Below are 25,726 nucleotides of genomic sequence, written 5' to 3' on the forward strand. Positions count from 1 at the left end.
ATATGCATAATAAAGTTTAGTATAATTTTATATACTAACACTTCAATTTTTTGTCAATTTAATAAAAATAGAGTTTTTATTACTTGGCAACCCTCTTCAAAATTATATTAGTGATGTTATTTCATATATGTTGCAAATTCATATTTTTGCCAACACTGGTAAAAATATTTTTTTTAATTTATGTAAAAAATGTGAAACAGTTGGCATCTCTGCTCAGAAATCTTTCATACAAAAATAATTATAAACCAGTTGAGTATAATTTATATACATCTGTTGACAGCTAATTATAAACGCTCCTTTTTTTGTAGGTGGCTCATGTATAAATGATAAAAATTTTTGTTATACCGTTATTTATATTCCTAAAAGTCTTGCATTGTTCGTATTACTTTATATACTACTAAATTCACACTGATTTGTAGTTGTGAAGTTCAAGTTCTTTTAAGTTTTTCCCAAATAGTAAATGCGTTACTGTATAGAAGGCAGGAACCCACTTCTGACTACAATTCGTAGAAACGACTCATAGACTTTGCCAACTTTTATTGGTCTAAGACAAAAAATCAACGTAGGTATGTCGCTTGGAACGATGTAACAAAAATTAATGGTTTAGATCCTGATGGTCGAAGGTATGTCCGCCATCCAATATTTCAAAAATTTGATACTCGCAGTGTTGGTATATTGACTTGTGAAATCATTATAATTTTTCACTTCTTAAAAGTTTCTCAACATTTTCGTACACTTATTAGAAAATTCGTATTAACTCGTGTTTACGAGCTCTAAATTCTAACTGAAATATTTTCTTTTGTTGTTTAATTCACCCAAAAAAAAAAAAATAGGTTTCGGAAAGTCAGCAACTGAATTGCTTAGGCGAAATAATCTAAAACGCTTTAGCTATAAAATTAAATTTTTCAATTTTGTGTCTCAGCGATTTGATTAATTGTAATGACTTCAAATTCCTAAATGTGTTTAGTGTTCTTTTATTTATGAAAGCCATTAATGTTGCCGATTTTTTCATTGATTATCTAATGCATTAGTATCAACAAAGATAGGAATATATACATACATCCATAAAAAATAATAAATTGTTGGTATGTCTATTTTAAAAAATAAATAAGAAGCTACTTTGCATTTAAGTTCTTTATACACAATGAAATCGGATAGTATGTAGTTCCGCTTTTATAGCTCACGTGCAGGCTAWAGAGGTTTGTCAAGGTCGATAAAATTTCAGGTTAATTAGAATATTTTAACTTCAATTTCGGCTGCACCGAAGCTACATTTCAGAGTTGCATTTATTRAAAAAATTATTGTATACATATGTATAACTCTATTTGAAAACTTAACCGTTTCTGTTAGGTCTATATAAAATAGTTTTCTGGCCTTTAGGTCAAACTAAGGTTATTTGATAAAAAGAAACAAAAAAAAAAAAATGAGCAACAATGTTGAAAACACAAAAACAAAAATTTCCTTGGAAGAGTTTTGAGCGGACCGTTTGTATGGTAATTATTTAGTTTTCTGTGCCGATTCGATTTGAACAATTTATTTCAGATATTGCACCGTTGCCTTGAGCRATAACACGATATAGGTGTTACYGAGAAAWGAGTAGCTACTTAGAAAGAAAAGTGGAAGGAAAATTTCAGATCGATATTTCGAAAACTGTTTGCGTTTATACCGAAGTAAAGACCTGACCCCAAGGCGTTCAAGAGCACAGCAGATCAAATCAAATGCCAGGCATTTTCAATACCAATTGGCAGATGGACACACTAAGCACCTTGGTAAGGCTTGAGGTCCATCTAAAACCTCTGCCGTACTTTGGGTCCTGCACCCGGTTGCAATGCAACTTAACATTCAACTGAGAAAGTGTCCCGCATTCGGGTTCTAACCACAACCACCATAATACTCCCCGAGGGGAGTCCACTTGAGCAGGTTAGAGTGAACTCTAAGAGCTTCTGCTCCCCGTGGTAACAGAATTAAGTTTCCAGTCAGACCTCGCAGCGGAAAGTGAGTGAGATCATACCGCCAATATTTGAACATCCATCAGTCCAGCTCTCTAACCTCCGCGTACAACGGGGATTATAAAATCTGACAGATGGTGATAACTATTATAAACTGACTCAACTCGCTGCGTGTGCAATCCACGGACCGTTGCCATAACACTGGGGTCTAGATTACTGGAACGGGCTCAGCTTTTTTTGGAGGTTTTACAATACGGGTTCCTAGGGASTGTACAAGCGCATAATGAGAAACGAAATGACTAATCAAATGGCTTGGAAAGTGGCGGCCAACTAGCAAACCGGACCAGGAAGTGAAGTGGCTTCAAATAGCGGTAAATTAAGACCACTTTTTGCGGTATTTACTGGTCTCTGTAGACTAAAGTGACCAGTGCGATAAATGGATTCGGTTCGGTCGACGGAAAACTGTCGTTTATGTATCGCAGTGGCRAAGGCAACTGAACATCTGCTCCACGCTTGCAAAGCGATTCAAAGAATAAGCAGTATACACAACGCAAGGACCTATTTGTAAAATAATCAAAAATATTTATGGCGCTTCCATTAACCGAATCCATCGTCAGGCTTCCTTAATGCGCTGCGCTGGGACTGGAGAATGAGTTGTCTCCTTATTAGTTCAATATTTGAAGATAGTTCGCTATAGTCTTACATTTCTATCTAACTATTTAATCATACAATATTCAGTAACTATTTGTGTAGCTTCTGGTCTATTTCCACATATTTTTAGAACAACATTTAATACTTTTTAAAGTGGACTGATGCTGAGGTAAGGTATATCTGTATGGCTTTTGGTGTTTGCCAAAAGCTTCTTCATGCTTAAAAAACACTACGCTTTCATTAAACATAACAAATTTKTATAATTTAGCAAGTTCATTGCAGTATTGTTGTTGTATCCATATCTTCTGTACTTGCACCGAAATCAGGTAAGTTTCATTAATTTGAAGCGCTGACAAGTTTTCACCTGAAATTGCGGGCAATTGCAACACGAAGTGRTCGTGAATTTTCCCTTTCCAGTTTAACCAGCTACAGCGAACACGATTTGCTGCRCCAGTTGCCCAGTTGTTCACATATTTTTAACAACTTAAATAAAGCAGCGAGTTTCACTTGTGCSATCCTGTGATATCGCAGCATCTCCCGCACATACCCAGCCACATAAGCAGAGCCAGCCAGACAAAGGTATAGTAAGAGTGTATGTGTATGCCTGTACTTGCAGCGCATACGTTATATGGACACTTATTATCGTGCCTACGTATCTACAAACATACAMATATACATATATTTATATATATATACAATACATATGTATATATATAAGTAGTTACATTGAGAGCGCGCAGCCAACGCAGTYTTTAACACGGCTCAGCATAAATTCATTGAAGAGTTTACGCGCCCTGGTCACTCAGCGCGTTTCACTTTGCCGCATGCCACCATTATTACTCGCAGTTGTTTTGCGCTTATTTGCTGCCATGCCGCTTGGCGTAATTTGACGTTGTYCATCTGCGCCAATATGGTTGGCGATAAGTGGCGCAGCTAATCTCTGATGTGAAAATTATCGGTTTACAACAGCAATAACAACGCCAACAATGCGCGCATACGGCGCAAAGGGTTTGCAAGGAGTCCTACCATTGTGTACACAGACGCCAAGCCGCGAGCGAGTGAGCGATAAGCCCAATAATAATAACACCAGATTCATGCAGCAACACACATACAGCACATACATATTGACATTTAGTTGTAACTCTAGGCATTCGGACATGAATTGGTATACACGCGGCGACGCGCGCGCTTACGGCGCGTAGAAGCAATGAAGCACTGCACCACAATAAAGCGTGCGCGCGCGCCCGCAACACAAAGCGCGCTACAATTTTTATGTTTATTGCGCCTTAATAACGCGTGTTTACAAACAAAACGCGTCCATGTCCGTCTGTCCACCTCCACTGCGCGGTGCCGGTCACGCTACCCTTTTCACTTTCTACGTTCGCTCTACTGTGGCAAACAGTCGCGCGCGCCCGTGCTCTCACTTGTTGCCACGGTTTCAGGCGCGCCAACTGCACAATCAGTGGCCGACAATCATTGGCGCTGTGTCTGCTGTTTTGGCACTTTGTGCGCCAATAATTTGCGACTGCGCCTGGTGGCTGTGTCTGCGTGTTGCCCATAATGKTAGTGCGTTTGCAGCTCTGCGCCTGTGTCTGCGCATGCGCACGCGCACGCGTTACACAAAACAAATTATAGGTTGGTRCGCGCAATAAGTGTGCAGAAAGTGGCTGGATTTTATTGTATTTTGGCAGCTGGCGGCGTTTCTCTCTACGCGTTTCTAGGCTTCTTCAACATTCTTAGTGTACTGCAGAGCGCCACCGCATAGTGTAACACAACGCGCTTAAATTGTATTGAAATGTATCGAATGTGGGGTCACAAGTGGGCGCTTACGCTTGAAAATGGAGAGTTGCGTTTGATACTGGATCTTTAATGCCTTATCAAAGAATCCATGTTATGCTAAAATGTGCATTTTGTGTGTCATTTTGATAGTTAAGAGACGATGGGCGCGCTAACTAACAAGATGAGCTTCTGTTTCTTGTTTAGTATTTCTTTAGTATCAACTTTAATCAATCTTTGAACTCTACAATGCCGTACCCTTCTTTGCCAAAACAACTGCTGGTGAAACTCTGTCGGGAAACGTAACCTTCATCTCTCTATTCGTATTTAATTAGAATCAGTATTATACGTATAGTACATGCCAAGAAAAGTTCGGCGAAATACACTAGTTCTCTCACAGCCAAACAAATTGTACACCTAAAAGATGCATTAATCCACAAGAMCTAAATATGAGAGTCGCTGAATTAAGTAGATCAGGAAACTTCGAGTTTCCTTTGATAAGTTATTTTTTATAAAGTGGTTGAAAATTGTAAACAATGATTCGTAAAACGAATGAAATGTGAGAATAATAATAACACCAGGACCATGTAGAGTATATGCGCTCCGAGTTTCCTTTAATAAGTTGTTTCTTATATACTGGTTGAAAATTGTAAACAATGATTCGTAAAACGAATGAAATGTGGGAAAGTAATATAAAAAAGTTGGGTGTAAATCCCGAAAAATATAGTCCTGTATATTTTATTGATAAACGCCGCACTGTACCTTACAGATAGTAAATTATTAGGGTGTTCCTAGTGGTGAAATTGGTTTCACGCAGCATATATGTAGATGCGTAAGATGTTGTGCGTTGATTGGCTACAGTTTTCGTTTAACCGACAGTGGGTTGTCGAGAAATGCGATTTTAATAAATAAGTAGAAGCACTACAGGGGTTTCTTGTTCAATTTCGAAAAAGCACCCAGTGAACAGTGAGTAATATTGTAGTGATGGAGATAGAGACGAGTTTAATGGTAGAGAATGAACTAGATTCGAATCCGTGGTAGGGTTGATCCCCGGACAAAAGGTAGTGCAGGATTCCATCTGGTTAGCTTTGTGATACTCAAAAGTCTTAAAAATGATTTGGCTCATAAACCAACGAATCTTTTTTTGCYCTTCAAAACTTTCTTAAGATGACAAAACTCAATCTCATTAGGTCTGGCGGAAGTGTGTCTGTCGAGATTYTAGTAAATAGAAGACTCCAACTCGCCTTCCTCCATGCAGCTTTGAAAATCTTACAATSTGTTTAGCTTCACGGATTGTGCTCTTATTAGATGCCAATTGCAGCGATTTGGAGCTTGCTAATGGGTAGTAATTCTTACTTTGCTCTGTGGTATAGATAGAGATCCCAGCCGCTCAAATTTTTTTGTTGACCAATGCTTGTTGAGCTCATGGAAGATTCATAGATCAAGTGGTATATCAGAAAAGGACAACGGGCTATCTTCTCATTCCCAATGTAATGAAATTGTGATAAGAACACTTTTTTTWRSMAWYYTTTYSGAWTTKSMRKTTYCSGSSRWTYCSSYGKKRMCMRGSMMYTWAAMMARRWWWWWWAAAARSMRKYYKAWKKTYYTKRMMWWGWGCTYGGATAGAAGATAGAAARTAATTGAGGTTTYGCACTGGTCTATAGTGCCCTCTCCTATATCATTTATYGTCACAAMGGTCCAGCACTCTAAATAATTYCAGGAGCTGCTGGTAGCTACTGAAGTGATGTGATCCYTGTCMACGTAGATSTATCCTAGGGACTTGAGCGTGTTTCTATAAATTGTTGGGCAATCTAGAATMAAGTATTCCACTTGTTTCCTGTTCCTTGTCGCAAAACCAGCAGYTTGYGCAAGAGACTATGTCCAYGTTGGACWAGTGCTTCCTGAGCCTGCAGTGCCTTCTGTGAAATATGGCAGGGAGATGAAATTCGTCTCGGAGATGTTAATCATATCTCTAAACCTTGTTGTAACATTCCAGTAGTGGCTTGGCGTGGCGCAATCCTGTTGCTTGCTGGAAGATCTCAGACACTCCTTCGATAGGTTTGGAGCGCACTGTCAGTGGGCTCAAGGTCAGTTTGCTGAATGGATTAAAACTGTTCTAAAATGATATGATAGTTAGAATTGTCTGTCTATACAAAAGGAAAGATTCCCTAAACTGCCGGTTTCAGACGGATAAAAATTCGCGTTCGCTCCAGTCGTTGGATGAATATGTTTTCTTTGCTTTCTATATAATTGTTTGGTAGCCAGGTTAATATCTACATTGAGTACYTATCAAAAATAAAGATTTCAGACGAAACAATAACTAGCTTATKAGTCTGACTTCTCCCTGACTTAAAATTAAAGTAAATATCAAAGTTACACACTAACTGTTTACTGGGTTATCGATGCCAACAATGATGCCAATAAGGCGTTACATTGTATTGGCAGTTCTAGGGCATATRCAGCGGCATTGGAACCCAGACGCAAGTATAGGGAATTAAGGGCGCATAAAGTGCTGGTCATTGTGTGATGGACTCCAGGCAAGAGGTGCCATAATAGCAGATCACTTTGTGCCACATTATGGCGTAAAAGTGCAAATCCAGCTCAGCGGTTACTCTCGTGCACTTATAATGTACTTATGGCACACATACTTGTATATGCACAGATCCATATGTACATAGACACTGGTGTTTGTATGGCTGCGAATTCTGTTTAAAGACTGGGTAACCGTTGCTTGCGATTTTGATTTTGATTTTGACTACATAAGAGTGCCCATTTGAAAGAAGAAATGGTAACCAAATAAATTTGTATACCTTCAAGAGGTTAATTCCAAGCAAATCAGTCAGATCCGACCACTATAAGTTATAGCTGCGTTAAAACAGATCAATCGAAATCATGTCCTTATATGAAAAACTTTTTTATTTGTTGAGTTATCCTCATGAAATTTTGCATGAATTACTATTAGAGAGAAAAACATATTCTCCGAAGAAATTGTTCTGATCGCACAACTGTAACATATAGCTGTCATATAAACTGATCGATGAAAATCATGTCCTTACATGTAAAATTTTTGATTTGTTGAGTTATCCTCACGAAATTTCGCATGAGTTGCTGTGCAAGATAACGAAAGATTCTGCGAAGAAATTGTTCATATCGGATTACTATAAGATTTAGCTGCCATACAAACCGATCGATAAAAATCATGTCCTTATATGCAAAACTTTTTTATTTGTTCAGATATCCTCTCGAAAATTGGTATGAGTTAGGAACGAAATAAATCATATATTCTCCAAAGAAATTGTTAAGATCGCACCACTATAACAAATAGCTGTCATACAAACCGATCGATCAAAATCCGTTAGTTGTGCGAAACGCATTTGTAAAGTCTAATAAAGCTACAGTGCAGTCGAAATAAAATTGTTTCATGCTTCTCACTGCTAAAATTCGTTTCAATTCCATTAATAAATGTTCCAAAAAAATTGAGAAACTGTCACAGCAGTTTGGTCACTTAATACTCGTACTCGCTTTCCTCCACCTCAATCGCTTTTTTGCGCAAATTTCTTTCGATTTCCCATCGAACTATTTTCTCAGTGCAAACCGGCTCTGCTGCCTGCACGCCTGCCGCGCTTGGCGCTGCTGTTGTGCGACACTTCAGTTAGTCAGTCAGTGAGTTAGTCGGTGAGGCTGCGAAGATTTGTAGCCACCACTGACCACACAAACACACACACACAAATTTCTTCGTATGCATGCATTGCTAGTTGGGTTAGTTGTTGTTGTACATTTTATTACAATTTTTGTTTGTTTGTAGCATGCAACGGACTTAGCCCGCGGTGCACTGCATTGTTTATATAGACTTAATGACCATTCAAATATACATATTATCGCGTTTGTTTAATCTTAATCATAATTTTATTTTGTTTTTGTTGCGCATTTGCTCATAAAATATTTTTATTGCAAATTTCATAGTCAAATATTTTGCTCTATGCACACGCAGTCACATACACACATACATAGCCATATAAAAAAACAGGCAGCCATATATTTGTGTGTGTGTGTATGTGTGTGTAGTTAAGCTCTAGCACATCCATATATAGTGTGTTTGTAGGTGTTTTTGTTTTCTTGCGTTGCTGAGAAGCTGTGCCACTGCAGTGTCTGTGGTAGGTTGGGTCTTTAGCTATTATTTGTTGCTGTTTTTGTGCGGGGCACACCCAATTTTACTGGCGATCTGTGCGAGTGCATCGAATGTTTTCCGAAAGAAATGTTTTGGCAAATAAAAGAATTGCTCAGATAAAAGCTAAATGTAACATAAAATCGATTTTAAGAAAAGAGCTAAAAGCCCACTCTAAGGCTTGCACTTGGTCAACAAATGCCCAATGGACATACATACGTATACATATTTGTATTTCTATGCAAACAAAAACAAAATGAAACCTTAATTCGGTTGCATCGAGGCTATAATACCATTCACAAATAAAAGGTGATCCATTTCGAGGTTCCCTACTTTTTTAAGAAAAAAATAGAGAAACTTTAAATATAATGGAAAATGTATATTATCCCTCAAAAGAACTTTCTATGGCATTTATTTTTTGAAAATTATCTCTTTCAAAAATTTTTGCCATGGCGACGTCTTAGATGGTCCATCCGTTGGGTCCAATTTTCGATGACTTGTTCGAGCTTATTCGGTGAATGACACACGTGATGTTTTACTTCAAGGCCTGAATCGAAGCGGCATTGGCCGCATAGACTTTAGACTTTATATCATATCCATACAAACAAAAGTCTAACGGTGTCGACCGATCCAAAACCTGAATCTGCTCACCGAAGTGTTCTATTCCATTGATTTGTGAGATGTGTGGAAAGTGGTGTTGTCTGGTTGAAATCAAATGTCGTCGAGTTCACGAGCTTTAATTTCAGTCATCAAATAGTCGSCGCGATAAAGTTCGCTATTGACGGTTACATTCTCATCGGCAGCATTTTTGAAGAAATATGGACCGATGATTCCACCTGCCCACAACAAGTGCTTTCCTAACGATATCAAGCGACGCTTCTGAAGTCTAGCTAGTATGCTGTTCATTGATATCCAGTCGTTTGTTAGTATAAAAAAGAGGAGAGAACCAAAAGCATCACAATRTGRCAGCAACGTTGGCAAAYCTAWACCAAAGGATGGTATAATAGGCATCAGTCAGCCAATATGCCAGATGAGACTTAAAGTCTGTCTCTCCCTCGTGAATTAATACTTAATTCGGTGGTTCCGTGGGAGAGATATGAGTTGGGAGTAGGTTAGCTTTAGCGGTTTAAAGTTCCACAGTTTGGCTTTTGATGCTTCCTCCTTCTTCACATCTAGATGTGTATAATACCAAAGGATGGTATAATAGGCATCAGTCAGCCCCTATGACAGATGAGACTTAAAGTCTTTCTCTCCTTCGTGAATTAATACTTAATTCGGTGGTTCCGTGGGAGAGATATGAGTTGGGAGTAGGTTAGCTTTAGCGGTTTAAAGTTCCACAGTTTCGCTTTTGATGCTTCCTCCTTCTTCTTGATTGGCGTAGACCTGTCTCTTATACACATCTAGATGTGTATAAGAGACAGTACCAAATCAATGCACTCCAATTACCACCAGTCAAGGTGTGTTTGACCTCTGCATCAGTAGCATTAAGTTATTTTGTTCTCCGAATTCTTTGAATAACGGATCACAAGCTCAAATGCGGTGAAGCTCCATTTCTTATCGGCTGAAAATTGCCAAAGCTGTATGTAGCCAGACATGTATGGAATCATCTAGGCACTTTATTTTTAAATGGCCAACTTTCGCCAGATTGAGGTTGAAACAACTGAGTAGATAAACCTTCGACAAACTKGGCAAAACTTACCTGCGATAAATAAGAGCCAAAAAGAAAGAAAGAAAGAATTTGTAAGAGGCTTAAATTGATTCTTTAATCTGTCAAAATCACAAAGTACCAGCATTTAAAGCTGGACAAATTAGGGTCTGCTTTGTTAACTTTGGTGCGAGAACTAGCCCTACGAGGTAATCTAGTCCAACAATTAAAAGATATTTGCTTAGAAGCTGCTTCTGATCTTAATATGCATTTACGCTGATCCGACAAAAGTCATGTCCATTGCAGCCTACAGTCAATTGGCTAATATTCTGACATCTTACTTTTACTTGCTTACATAATGAGTTGAAATATAGCTCCACCCGCCAGCGCTGTGACCCTAACAACCAAATAGACGTAAGAGTATTACATGGTAACAAATTTTTACACATGTTTTATTTTTTTTGTGTAAGTTGTTGTTAGCATTGCTAGTGGCAATATACGCTGTGTGTGGTGCGTGTAGTTGCGCCCCAAACGCCATGGCACTCGAACTACAGCGTCTCGGCGGCTCGCTGCCGTCGACAGATCAATTGAATTGTGTTGCTAAGGTGAGTGTGCACACTCCCTTTCTTGCTCTGGCTCTGGGCGAATTCTAACTTCGCTGACCTTTGAGGTCACTGCTCACATGGTGGCATACAATGGTGGTGGACAGCAGCTACAACTTGGTGCTGCTTTGGTGGGTGCAGTTCAATTTGTAAATTGGTCGTTTAAAATGTCGGTTCGCTTACTTTCGACTGGACGGTACTTGATTTCCACCTAGTTTAAAAGTAGAAAAAAAACGTCGAATGTTAGCTGAGTAATCGCGTAAATAATTGTGATATCCACGAGAAATGGTGTGATTAGCAGAGGATCATACACATTTTCGAAATTTTTTCGAAATTGAATATTTCCGCATTTCATCTTAAGTCTGTAGTCTTAAAATATCTCAGAGCGGGAGGTTTGACTCGTAAATTAAAGCCACCATTCCCAGAAGGAAGCGTCGGAGAGCCTATACAAAGTGTATTTCTAAACTGATTCGATTCAGCCATGTCCGGGTTCTCAAGATGTCGATCTGAAATTTTGCACAGTTTTTTATCTCCACAAGAAGACAGAAATCGCCGAYTTTGAATSGCTAWAGCGTATAGYTGYCTTACAAACTGATGATAAYCAAGGTAATGATCTTCATAATGGTCTTTTTTCTAGGAATGTACTTTATAATATATTCCAAGTTTATTAAGTAAACTCATGCTCACAAAATWTTCCATACGACTTTCTGTGGACTGAAATTGTTTTTTTGTCGGTCGGTTGTGTCATTTAAAACTTCTATATAATAGATCATAAGACCCTCAYAAAGCGCTTTGAGCTTATCACACATTTATTGAGACGGCCAATGATAGTTTCAGTCATGTTTCTTAGTTCTCCGATGGTAAGACTGACGAGATGCTTCAACCTCAGATTTGTAAAGGTTGAGAAATGCAGAATAAAGTGTCACCTCACCCTCCTCCATACAACTCCGACAACTTTCGTACGTAAAATTTTTTAGCATTACCGCTAAGTTAGACAATGCTCAGCAAAAACTCTTACTATTGCGCCAAGATGAACTTTGCTAAGAGAAAGTAATTGAGAAAATTTCCTGCRTTTTATTCTAGACCAAAAGAAACTTACAGTCGTACATGAGCTCCAAGTTGGCGCACGCGTGATTAATTGATCCAGTACCAATGAAAATCTAACTTGGTCTCATTCAAAGGTGAGTGGGGCGAAGGTACCCCCTCTGTTTAGCTTGTCAGCTTTGTAGTTGTCAGCGATTCCGCTATGACCTGGCACCCAAACGAGTCTGACGAGGAACAAGCGTGATGCTGCTGAGAACAGAAACTCCTTGATTAGCTTTAAGAGCCCGGTTAGCGATTTCAGCGTCAGTATATCCATGAAAGAGGCTGCACTTTGCACAATATGGCTACCGCCGCCTTAGTAGCATCCATTTCAGGCTGAAAAACACGACTGTGGTCCGGCAGCTTAAAGCTAAGACTGACGCTGTGCTCCTTACAGAAAACTCCGCTTCCAGTCGTTCTTCCGTTTCGCTGTTTGGCGATTCCAAGTGTGGCCAGGTTCCTTTTCCACCTGGTCTTAACATTGGTGTTCAAATCTTCCTCTGCTTTTCCCCGTCTGGTACTGCGTATATTTTCAGTGCTGGAGTGTTGTCATCCATACGGACGACATGTCCTAATCAGCGTAGCCCCTGTCTCTTAATTTGCTGAACTATGTCAATGTCATTGTATAACTTGTACAGCTCATCGTTCCATCGACTGCGGTATTCGCCGTTGCCAATGCGCAAAGGATCTTAAATCTTCCACAGAATCTTTACCTCGAAAACTCGTAACGTCGGCWCAACASATGTTGGCATCGTCCATGCCTGTACACCACATAGCAGGACGGGGATGATGAGTGACTTATAGAATTTGGTCTTTGTTTGTCGAGAGAGCACTTTACTCCTCAATTACATACTCAGTCCGAGGTAGMCAGAACCATTTTGGCATGAGTTATTCTATGTTGGATTTTGAGGCTGACATTGTTGTTGGTTACTGGTTTCAAGATAGACGAAAGTATCTACGACTTCGAAGTCATGACTTTCAAAAGTGACATGAGATATTTCGTCCAGCCCTCGTCMACTACCAGACGGATGGAGCCATGTKTAGAACGATACTTTTACATGTGGTTTAAGCAGCTCACGTCTTCCGGTCTGAGCTCAAGTAYCCTCTAGGTGGCCGAAAAAAACATCCGGTATGAAAAGAAAAAATTAATTTATTTCATTAGGAGCGGCACCTTAAATCCAACAGAAATCACACTAGTGACCACGACCAGTTTAATAAAATCACAATATTCGTTTAAGAACCGGATGGAATGGATTGGATGTGAAGAATTTATTATTTTTAATTAATACTTTATGGCTTTGAATTAATTATATTTCACAATGAAATAATCATAGCACTTTTTGCAATTTATTTGCCGCATTCGAGTGACACAAAACAAATGCTCCCGCTTACCGCGCCACTGTACGCGCACAACTGCACCGACTGGCACGCCAATATAGGGCGGAGAGTTCACAGCTTCGCGTTCGCATATTTAGTCATTCAAAAGCGCAGCATACTTCATTACTTTTTGCATTCGATTGCCGTCGCTGCATCGTTTTTTGGAATTCGCTTGGCAGTCTGCCGTTGGCCGCAGCGGCGGCGGTTTCCTTGATGACCACTACGCGCATGCACCTACAAACATACTTGCCTCTATTTCTATATATATCTACCGTTGTGCGCGCATGTGTGCGCACTTGTCTTGTCTAGCGAGCGACATTGGAATTTTTGCTATTTTCCGCTTTTTATATCGATTTGAAAATATTGCCGTTCTTGTAAAACTCACGGACACATTGCTGCCGCAACTACTGCCAATGCAACGTGCAACAAACGCTGCGTGCGCACCACTTGTGCCACAATCCATGCGCGCATATGTAGATATGTGCGCGCGTGCACACAAACGGTTAATTGCATTTTCGCTATCAATGAGGAGGCATCTCAGCGCGCACATTTGCTGTTTGGCTGACCGCCACTTCTGCACCGCGGTACGGCGGCATTGCTTCGTCGGCTGCTGCGACGACCAGCGCCAGCTCCAAGCCACTAACGCCACTTGGAGTCGACAAAAGAGGCGGCTTTTCGGTTGGTTACAAATCGATTGCAGACTCATTTCTCTTCGTTTGCGGTGTCGCGCCATGGTGGCAGCCTCCGCTACGTCTACTCCCGCTGTGCCAAGGCGTTTGCTGCGCGCTAGCGCTTATGTTTACATAGAATCGACTAATTGTAGGTTTCGCTGGAGTTTAAAACATTTTTCTTTACTTTCCACTCGTCTCGCTGTTTAATTGTTGTTATTGTGTTGTTGGCGGTTGACGCAAAGCAAAAAGCTTTTAATTTCTTCTTTTGAATTTTCTGTGAAATGACAGTGCAGTGTTTCTTATGAATCTGAAATGGTGGCAATTTCATAGACCCCACTATTTTAGTAAAATTAAAAAAGCTGTTAAGGATTAGGAGTAGACTAATATATAACGTTAGTCCGAAAAGACATTAATTAATTATTCATTTCATTTGATCAAGTCTGGTATATGGTAGTGGATCTGCTCTACTTTTGTTCTAATGCTTGGGAACGCCTGATGACGTCTAGAACTGCTCTACCTCAATTTAAACAAGTACGGAAGGGCTAAGTTCGGGTATCACCGAACATTTTATACTCTCGCATGATAAAATGATAATCGATATTTCATTATCCGTCATTTACATATTTTTTTTATTTTGCTGTAAAATTAATTATATTAGATTAATTTGTGTACTTTGAGTATTGAATTGTATTTTCATTTATTTTAATAGTATAGTAAAAGTTATAGTCCGATCACTACAATTTTTCCACAAGGGATACCTCAGCTCAAATACCGTATTTGTGTAAAGTTTTATTCCGCTATCATCATTGGTTTCTAACGTATATATTATACAGAGAAGGCATCAGATGGAATTCAAAATAGCGTAAAATTGGAAGAAGGCGTGGTTGAGAAACGATTTCACCCATATTTCGTACATGCCATCAGGATGTTAAGAAGAATTTCATTGAAATCGGTCGAGTACTTCCTGAGATATGGTTTTTGGTCCATAAGTGGGCGACGCCCCGCCCATTTTCAATTTTTAAAAAAAGCCTGAGTGCAGCTTCTTTCTGATATTTCTTCCATAAAATTTAGTGTTTCTGACGTTTTTCGTTAGTCGGTTAACGCACTTTTAGTGATTTTCAACATAACCTTTGTATGGGAGGTGGGCGTGGTTATTATCCGAYTTCTTCCATTTTTRAACTGTATATGGAAATGCCTAAARGAAACGACTCTRTACAGTTTGGTTGACATAGCTATRGTAKTTTTCGAGAHATGTACAAAAAAGTTAGTAGGGGSCGGGRCCACGCCCACTTTTCCAAAAAAATTACGTCCAAATATGCCCCTCCCTAATGCGATCCTTTGTGCCAAATTTCACTTTAAAATCTTCATTTATAGCTTAGTTATGACATTTTATATGTTTTCGGTTTTCGCCATTTTGTGGGCGTGGCAGTGGGCCGATTTTACCCATCTTCGAACTAAACCTTCTTAAGGAGCCAAGAAATACGTTTACTAAGTTTCATCATAATATTTCAATTTTTACTCAAGTTACAGCTTGTACGGACGGACGGACGGACGGACAGACAGACAGACATCCGGATTTCAACTCTACTCGTCACCCTAATCACTTTGGTATATATAACCCTATATCTGACTCTTTTAGTTTTAGGACTTCCAAACAACCGTTCTGTGAACAAAACTATAATACTCTCTTTAGCAACTTTGTTGCGAGAGTATAAAAATGTTGTGAGAGTATTACTTTTTCTTCATTAGAACTTTTAAGGTATTGGAAAGTATTTATCGATATGGATCTAAGGTTATTAATGCAGATGAAAAAGCTTCTTTCGCTGAAAAGTCGGTTGTAATGATAACTATTATCTTCTAAAATATAATAAATTGAGCAGCTAGGGTAGAAATTTAGAAACTATATCAAATTCGGACAATCTTTGAATGGTAATTAGTAGTAAGTCCAATATGAGAGTTATGAGCCTTGTGATGGCTTGTGTGTGGCATCTTGCAGTCAGACATCTCCTGTCAATCAACTAGCCCTATATGGGTTCAGTCATTCGCGAAAAATGTTGGGTTCAGTTATTTCCGTTGCCGATCTCAAGTAGGACCTGCGGATCGTAAATGGATATAACCAGTTAAATACTGGAATTAAATTTTCAAAACTCTGACTCATAAAATATCTTCCTTGAAAATAACTTCTTAAAAGTTAGTACTCAAGTTATATAAAGTAAAATTTAGTGTCATAGGCGAGAGGGTACCGTTGAAATCCGATAACTGTTGCTAGAGGCGACATTACAAATAGAATTTACTTTGAAAAGGCATTCAAAGTCTCGCAGAGCAGCAAAAGGGAATAAAAGGGCATCATCTTCAGAAAAGCGTTGCTATGTTATACAGTTGACTCGAGAACGGCAGATGCAGTTGGAGCTAATATAGTGGGACCATGTAGCAAACTGACAGTGCTCAGATTTCAGGAAAAGTGAATCGAAGGACAACAGTCTTGAGCATTGCCTTCAGAGAAGCGATAAAATGGTATACAGTTGAAATATCTGGCGAAAACGGCAAATGGTATTGGAGCTAGTATAGTGGACATTTTAGTGATATGCTATATCAGCTTGCCGGTTCGATAGTATTGTTCTTCGATTGACCATTTACTGATCGAAGATAGTTAATGGCGAAAACATTAATTGATAGAATATTTTCTCAGTTAAAACRGGCTTTCACCGATCCATGCTACACGCAAATATCTTATAAGTTCTAATTTCACTAAAATTGTTATACCTTGAACAGAGTATGTGTGCCAAGAAAGTTTATAGCTGTTAGAAGGAAGCATTGGAGACCCTATCAAATATATATATGTATAAATAATCAGCATGACGGGCTATACACGAACTGGTCCCTTAGTTGTTAAGCTATTGATTTGAAATTTTGCCTATGTCCTTTCCTCTCCAAGAAGACGCACATTGGTCGGTAGTGCTATTATCGCACCACTATAGCATATAACTGCCGTATAAAATTTAACGATCGGTATCAAGTACTTGTATGGAAAACCTTTTCATTTCTCGAGATATCTTGCCAAAATTTGACATGAATTATTTTCTAAGGCAATAATGCAGTATCCGAAGAAACTGTTCTGACCGATCRMAATCAACTTCTTGAAATGAATCCTTTGTATTTAGAAAGGGTATTATAGCTTTGGTGCCGAAGTGGTCCCGCGCGAGCTGTTGCCTGCCGTATCTGTTGCTCATTTGYTTTATTATCATGCCATTTCATTATTAATGCCTATTTCATTAGCCATTTTCTACGCAATGACGCTGACAACAAAAATTTGTTTACGATACGCTAACGCTTGGGCACTTATGCGCGTTTAAAATGCTTTCAGCAACGATTGGCCAGCCCCTAATTACACTTATGTAAATGAAGAGAATTAATCGCATTTTAGCTGTAATTTRCACCCACGGCAGTTTCGGCTATTTCAAGACGCGGCTACGAAGAGGCAAATCTATTACTTACATTCAGTTATCGCTTAGCGTTCAAATCTTTAAATTTGCATTTGTCGTGCATAGCACGAATTAGCATAAAATTTAGCCAACTTAAGGAAGGTATTTAAATATGTATGTATGCGTGTGTGCGTGCGTGTGTTGGAGAAATAAAGCCGATTTTCAATCACAAATCAACAAGACGCTTTTGGCGCTTCTGTATTGCTAAGCGCGCCTACCTGTTGGTCTATACAACACACTTATTTATGGTCGCGCACATTATTTCCCAATCACTCACTGCTCGGTGGCTATTTGAAGATAGCRCGCGCGTCAGCGCCACCGTCGCCGTGGCATATCAATCAAAGTTGGTTTGTCCACTTTGCGCATTTGCCTACAATAAATCATCTTGCCGGCCGGGGCACGGCGCGATCTGCACGACATTTCCATATTTTTAATTTGGACATGACAAAAAGTACATGCATATACCGCCTCAAACGAATATGGGAAGCACAGCGCAACAACAACAACAACAAGGACAACAGTAACAAGATTGGCGTCGCATAAGCGAGAAACGAATAAGAATAATGGCAAAGAATAAGAGTAAAAGAGTTAAATAAATAAATAAATAACTACCAAAATAAATAGGAGTATGAATGGTGGCAAAAAGTCGCTGCTGGCTGCTGGTTTTCATTTCAAAATCGTCTAGCATTCTAAGCCACTTCAAACGAAGCGGCCGCCAGCGCATACAAAAATATAAAAAAAGTTAACTGAAGCAAAAATACCGTTCACATGTGCACTTATATACCATAAAGTAGTTTGAAAAGAGTTAAATCTTGATGTTGAACGATTATTTTGTATGGCAACTATATGCTATAGTGGTCCGATCCGAACAATTTCTTGGGATAGTGCATTACTGTCTTAGGGAATAATTCGTGCCAAATTTCGGAAAGATATCTCAAGAAATGAAAATGTTTTCCATACAAGTACTTGGTACCGATCCTTTAGTTTATATGGCAGCTATAAGATATAGTTGTTCGATTTGAACAATTTCTTTGGAAAGGGCATTATTGATTTAGAAAATAMTTYTTGCCAAATTTCGGCAAAATWTCTCGAGAAATGAAAARGTTTTCCATACAACGRCTTRATGCTRATAGTTCAGTTTATATGGCAGSTATTAGRTATAGYGGTCCGATTTGAACAATTTCTTTAGAAAGGGCATTAYTGATTTAGAAAATAATTTATRACAAATTACGGGAAGATATCTCGAGAAATGAATTCATGTAATGTTTTCATATAAGCACTAAATACCTATCGCTCAGTTTATATGGCAGCTAKATGCTATAGTGRTTCGATATCGGCGGTTCYAACAAATGACCAWCTGAGAAATTTGGTAGATTTTGCCTATAAACCGACAGACGAATGGACGGGCAGATGTTTTGGTGTTATAAGCTTCGTGGCAAGCTTTTTATACACTGTTAAGGGTATTAAACAGCGAAAATATGCATGTATTTGTATCTATCGGTACTCATATATGTACATGCATAAATAAATATTTACATATATGTGTAAGCGCGTGTGTCACCAGGCACTTGAGTCGCTGGGGGCGCGTCGGCTAGAGATCTCCGAAGTTCGGTAGTTACACAACAACTATATACTAGACGTTTGTTGCGGTTATTGTTTTTGTTCGTATTTGCCACCGGGGACTGTACACAATTGACAAGTTTTGGCCAGATTCTCCACTTTTTACTTTTTACTTTTTACTTTTTATTTTGCATTTTTGCTGATTTCATTTCATTTACTGATTTATATTTTCGTGCTACGTCTTTGTTGCTGTTGTACTTTTTGGTTCGCTGCAGCGTGATTTGAATTTTTCATTACAATTCATTTCATTTCATATCAATTGGTTTCGTTTCATTGACTGTGTCCCCACGCGCACAAACAACACAAAAGGTTAGGGTTCCCTAACTCCTCGGGGAATTAGTTTGAGACGGTTGTTCTCTTAGGCGCTTTGGCATACAAGTGTGTACAAGTACATGTATGTATATGTACGTATATATGTGTGTGTTTTATTCTAACAAAAAACAAGCCACTTGTAACAACATTACTTCAACTCTAATCCGACAGAAGTGTTATTTTTATGCGCAGTAGCGTCAAAATTTAGGAGTAGGGCGCTAAAGGCAGACGTCAGGTTTTTTGACTGCTGTCGATGTTGTTGTAATGGAAATTCTGTAGACTGAAATCTTAATCCGGTATTTTATTCGCTTTTTATGAGGCGCCTCAACTTGGCCAGGTTTTGTGGTATGTGCCTTTATATTCAAAAAGGAGGAGTTGAGRTGTTGCTTTGATGGCAAAAAGCTACCGAATTGTTTTAAAACTTCTTCCATAACTTTTAAGTTATACCTTACCCTATTTGGAAAAGAGTTGGTACTCCGTTGTACTCTTGAGCAATGATGAATTATCTATGAATCTCTCATGGGTTTGGTAAGCGCTGGTCAACATCCAAAACCTATGCGGCGTGAGTTTCTTTTGGCCCATCGTGGAATCTAGGAGGTCTCCTAAACTACTTGCTCTTAGCAAGGTTAATTATCACAATGGTAAGAGTTCTGACTGAATATTGACTCACATGTGTTGAGCTCACTTATTCAAGTGGATGCAAATTGCCAAATTAGTATGGAAGAAGGCAAGGTGGAATCATGTACGCACCCTTTTCTTTCTTGCCCAACTTTTGTCAGATTGAGGTTGAAGCATGTTGATTTATAATTCATCGTTGAACCTATTGAAATGGTTATTCTTAATAATAGTCGTTTTAACAAATTTGTGGTAAGCTTCTCCACCTGATATCTGCATTGGAGCTTACTCTTGCTCTGCTTCAACCGGTAGATACTGAATCGAATACTTACAAAACTGAGGTGTTCTTATCTATACGGATAACATGACCTAGCCATCGAAGCCACTGTTTCTTGATCTGTCTCTTATACACATCTAGATGTGTATAAGAGACAGGCTTCAACCGGTAGATACTGAATCGAATACTTACAAAACTGAGGTGTTCTTATCTATACGGATAACATGACCGGGCCAATGATATCAATATCATCGGCGTACGCCAGAAGCTGTATAAACTTACAAAAAATGGGACATTATCAATTTAGCTCTGCAGCTCAAATTATTTTCTCCAAGAGTAGATTGAAGAAGTCGCATTGTAAGTAGTCTCCTTGCMTGAAACATTTAATACCGTACGGCTTGGAGTGGTCATTGCCGATCCTGACGGAGTTTCGTGTTGTCAAAGGCGGCTTCAAAATCGATCTTCTTTTCACGCGTCTTTTCCAAGACWTAACGCATGATGAATATTCGCTCAATAGAAGATTTTCAAGGTCTAAAGCCGCACTGATAAAGTCTAATMAGTTTGTTAACGCTGGACTTCAGTCTCTCATATAATATGCTCGATAGAAAATTATATTTAAGAGGTCCATCCCACGGTAAATAGGTTTTGTAAAAAMAAAAAAAAAATCGAAACAGACAATCATTAACAGYTCGTAGATTCACTAACCCGTTTCTAGCTTGAACAAGCTTCTGAAAAATCGCAATCATGGAACATTTTTTGATTTTAGGTTGTGTTTCATTGCCCTCGATATCTTTTTGGCYTGGCAGCCAGTATAAGTTGCTTGCTTCTGGCAACACTTTCCACTGCTTTCCTGATTCCAAAGACATCCCTKGCCGATATGCGCTACGAGGTTACCGTCTATGTAGATTTTGATTCTGGAATTGCCTACAGGTGCATTAGAGGCCYGCACCGCGAATTTCGTAATAGCCAAAACCTCAGCCTTATGCCTAATTCTGGACAGTATAGGGTCGCACCAACTCCATCGTCCATTTTCGAGCCACCCGTATAGATGTTTAGARTGTTGCACGTAGCTAACATACTTTTACGCCAGACATCTTTTTCTATGGTTGCTTTGAACCTTCTTTTTTTTTAGTTGAAAATCTGTGTTTTCCCAACCACCATTAATCATCGAGCTATGCCCGAAGCTTCTATATGTCAATTATCCGGAAACCAGTAACCGATTTTGCTGCGCAGTTTTCAGCGATGACGTCTATGGTGGCAGGTTTAGTACCAGTTCAAGCGCCATCGTTGGAGTTTTTCTAAAAGGCCCCGTTAWGCACAGCGCAGAGAGCCTCTAAATCCCTTCCATTTGCATCCGTTAGGAGAATTTCCGTATGCTTGCCCACCATACTACTGCAACGTAAAGCGGAGTTAGTCTAACAAGAGCCGTGTAGCATCAGTGCATGAGAGAGGGAGATTATATTAATAGACAGGAGATTCTTTTATATTCTTGCTTGAATTATGTGTGATCAAGGTCTTTGAAATGGTTAAAGCTTACAAATATTAAAAACAATCCCTTGATTATGCCATATTATGAGTCGTCGAGATAGCGGACGTCTTTAACTTATAACCGCCATACAAAATGAACGATCAAAATTAAATTTTTTGAAGGAAAACTTGAACTTGTGAAGGGAAATAAAGCTTCGGTGCAACGAAAGTTAAACTTTTTCTTGTTTAATGAAACAAAACTATATTCACATCTCCCTAAAAGCTGTGGGCATGAAAAAAAAATCATTTATTTCACTCATTATTACCTGACAAAAGCAATACATTGAAGAAGTTGATTGCTTCAATTTCGACAATTTAATTATTACGATATTTAGACCAATGAACAGAGTTAATATAAAGATGTCCACGACACCAACACGTCCTCAGTTTTTCAAGTTTAAGGWGTAGTTTCGTTTCACTTATAATTGTTTGATAACAGCTTATTCTTGTGTGTAGTATGAAATCATAAAAAGTTAAGTGAATTGTAATTTTTCACTCCAACAAAAACCGCAAGATCAATTACCGAAGGCAATCGCCWGACCATACACATACAAATACTATACACATATACGTACATATTTACACACATATAGTTAAATAACGTTGAAAGGTCTGCCTGCTTGTGGTTCGTTGAATTTTGCATTTTGATTTGCGGCATAMATTTTTGATTTTTATGACGGTGCCTCTTTCACTTTGTCATGAGCTCGTAAAAATACTTCGCACTCATGCACATTTKCAGCTATACAAACATATGTACATATACATAAGTATAAACCTGCGTACGCCAAATTGTCTCTTTTATTATTTTTTCCCAAATATGTCCGAATGAAAGCAAAGGAGCGACGCTTGGTCTGCATGTGTCCTGCGTGATTTGGGTGTGTTTGCGCAAGCGCCTGCGCTGAGCGGAATTTTAATTGATCACATACTCATTTTTGCAAACGTTTTRTAACGTAGATAGAAAGTCTTAGAAATCATCGACCAATATTTAATATTGTGCACATGACTTGGAGCACGATTTATTAGTTTGCGAATAATATATTAAAGGGTGGATAAATGTAGTTGTTCACATGTCACTTCGGTACGTTATGTGTGTAGGGAGCTTGTTTTGGCATACGGATATAAATATAGKCAAGGTTTGTCACATAAATGATGTTAGTGGCAGCTTTCAAATAATTTTACTCATGTAATGTTTTCAAGGAAATCTCATTTGAAGACCCGACTATTTATGTATTTATTTTCAAGGTTGAAAAACTACTTGTACGCCCAAAAGTTGTATTAGAAATTTTATGTAGCTGTTTCTCTCAACATTTTTTCAATACTGATATTCATTTATTTCCATTAAAAAATTAAGAATTTYACATTTGAAATGCGTTTGGAAATGAAAAGTGTTACTCACTGGTCGACTATGCACTCGTAGAATACCAGGGGCTATGCCGCAGGTTGCTAATTGATTTCAATTCGAATTTCATTCAAATTGATTGCTTTAATGAATCGAAGGTAATTCACGCTTTCACGGTTGGGTGGCATTTGCGCGGTGATAAACATACAAAGCAATACAAACAAATAGCCATAGCAACGACCTTGAGCGAACAGTCGCACACATGATTGGTGAGTAATTTGTGAAATGCTTTTAGAAGTGCCGCTATTAATTGAACTAAATAGTTTTGATGTGAATTRTGTATTGCATTTCAAATAAAACTATTTTTTAACTTTTCTATTTCTATAGCTTTGGTGTGAATATAATGTCTGCAGCTCATCTGAACGTTTAGATTACATGCATGATCGAGTCATTAAAATAATTAATTCAAGTTCTAATTACTGTGATAGCGTGTATACCTGTACTTTTTAAGTTCTGTCTGTCTGCATGCATACGAATTCAAAACTGAGATCATAATAATGAATATTCATCCAAATGTGTGTTTTAGTAAACTCTACAAAGTCGCCAACAAATCATGTTTACATGCTAGTGATGTTAACTCTGGATTTTCTTGTTTGCTGAGTACCGTAGATTTCGGGATTGTTGTTCGGTAGATGAAACACAGTAATACTTTATGATTTCAATCGATTACTATTAACTATTAAACCTTATTATTATTTTTCTTAATTTTGATCGGTCGGTTTATATGGCATCTATATGCTATAGTAAACCGTTTCGAATAATGTTTTCGGAGAGTATACCGTTTCCTGCTTCGATGATTTATCTATTCTAAAYTCCGTGAAAAAAGTCTAGTGAACAAATTTTTAGTGATCCGATATTTTAATAATGTGATTCCGAAAGTTACTCAAAAGTACTTCCACTCGAATATATTTCGGGATCTCGATAATTTAATAACGTAATCCTGGCATAAATAATGGAATAACGCATAAAATTAACATTGGACATCATATTCTATTTCGGGATCCCGATAAAAATCCAAAACTATTTTCGCTCGAAAATATTTCGGGATCCCGATATTTTATTAATGTAATCTCGAAAATGTTTGCATAAAAATTAGACATTTGACATCGTAGTCTATTTCGGGATGCCGATATAAATTGGAACCCAAAGTTTTTTCACGCGAAAATATTTCGGGATCCCGATATACTCATAATGTGATCTGAAAATCCCGGCATAAAGAATAGAGGAAATAAACATTCAATAACAAAGTATTTTTCAGGATCCCGTTATTTTATTAATATAATCCCGAAAATCCCGGAACAGAAAATTAACATGTGACATCGTAGTCATTGGAATTTTTACTTGTAAATAAAAAAACGGTTCCTAGAAATTCGCTCAATAGCAACAAGCATATGTACATACATATGTATGTATGTATGTATATGATATATGTATGTAGTTAGCCAAAATGCAAACGGCCCTAACTAACAAAAAATTCAAAATGGGTTTTTTGATTGATTATAATATATTTATTCAAACTACATGTTCATAAAAATTACAGAGTCATACGATTAAAAATAGTTGTTTTATTAACGAAATACAAAAGGTCCTTACTACAAAGTGTTCGTTTTGATAAATGCAAAGAGCCCTAACTACACACAACAACAAACACCACACAATACAAACACGGCCTTGTCCCGTTACACCATTTTGCTTTGTATAGTGACAGCACAGTAAACACAACTAAAGTTTTTAGTAAACAGTACACGTGTTTTTTCAGCGATCTCAGTCTTTAACTATAATTGAATTGTTCAAATTTTAAGCAAATAAATTACATATCAYTAATATGAATTCGGATAGTGAAAATATGTCGGAAAATAATTTAGCAAGTGGTGTAACCAGAAATGCGAGCAATACTACAAAAAATGTGAGAGTTAATGCAAAACGTATGGCAGGACAGAAATATCAAGGTTTATCTAAAGGAAATATAAGCTATAGAAAGCCCAGAGAAAGAGAAAGATGCGTGTAAGTCGAAATTCTGTGAGAAAAGTTCCATTCGATTTTGCTCCCATTTTACAGAAGATRCTCGTAAAGAAATTTTTGAATCGTTCTGGATAATGTCGTGGGATGAAAAACTTTCACTCGAAAATATTTCGGGATCTCGATAATATAATAACGTAATCCTGGCATAAATAATGGAATAACGCATAAAATTAACATTCGACATCATATTCTATTTCGGGATCCCGATAAAAATCCAACATTATTTTCGCTCGAAAATATTTCGGAATCCCGATATTTTATTAATGTAATCCCGAAAATGTTTGCATAAAAATCAGACATTTGACATCGTAGTCTATTTCGGGATGCCGATATAAACTGGAACTCAAAAGTTTTTTCACGCGAAAATATTTCGGGATCCCGATATATTCATAATGTCATCTGAAAATCCTGTCATAAAGAATAGAGGAAATGAACATTTAATAACAAAATATTTTTCGGGATCCCGTTATTTTATTAATATAATCCCGAAAATCCCGGAACAGAAAATGAAGAAAATTAACATGTGACATCGTAGTCATTGGAATTTTTACTT

General features: G+C 38.0%; 1 protein-coding gene across 1 annotated transcript in view; it reads left to right on the plus strand.

The window, feature by feature from the left end:
* The window catches only part of LOC108976546, a gene marked incomplete at its 3' end in the record, with an annotated part of 32,379 nt that overhangs the window by 966 nt on the left and 5,687 nt on the right, over positions 1-25,726 (plus strand). The window lies entirely within an intron of this gene.

The sequence above is a fragment of the Bactrocera latifrons genome, unplaced genomic scaffold, assembly GCF_001853355.1.
Source record: "Bactrocera latifrons isolate USDA-ARS-PBARC rearing strain unplaced genomic scaffold, ASM185335v1 scaffold_778, whole genome shotgun sequence".
Classification (NCBI taxonomy): domain Eukaryota; kingdom Metazoa; phylum Arthropoda; class Insecta; order Diptera; family Tephritidae; genus Bactrocera; species Bactrocera latifrons.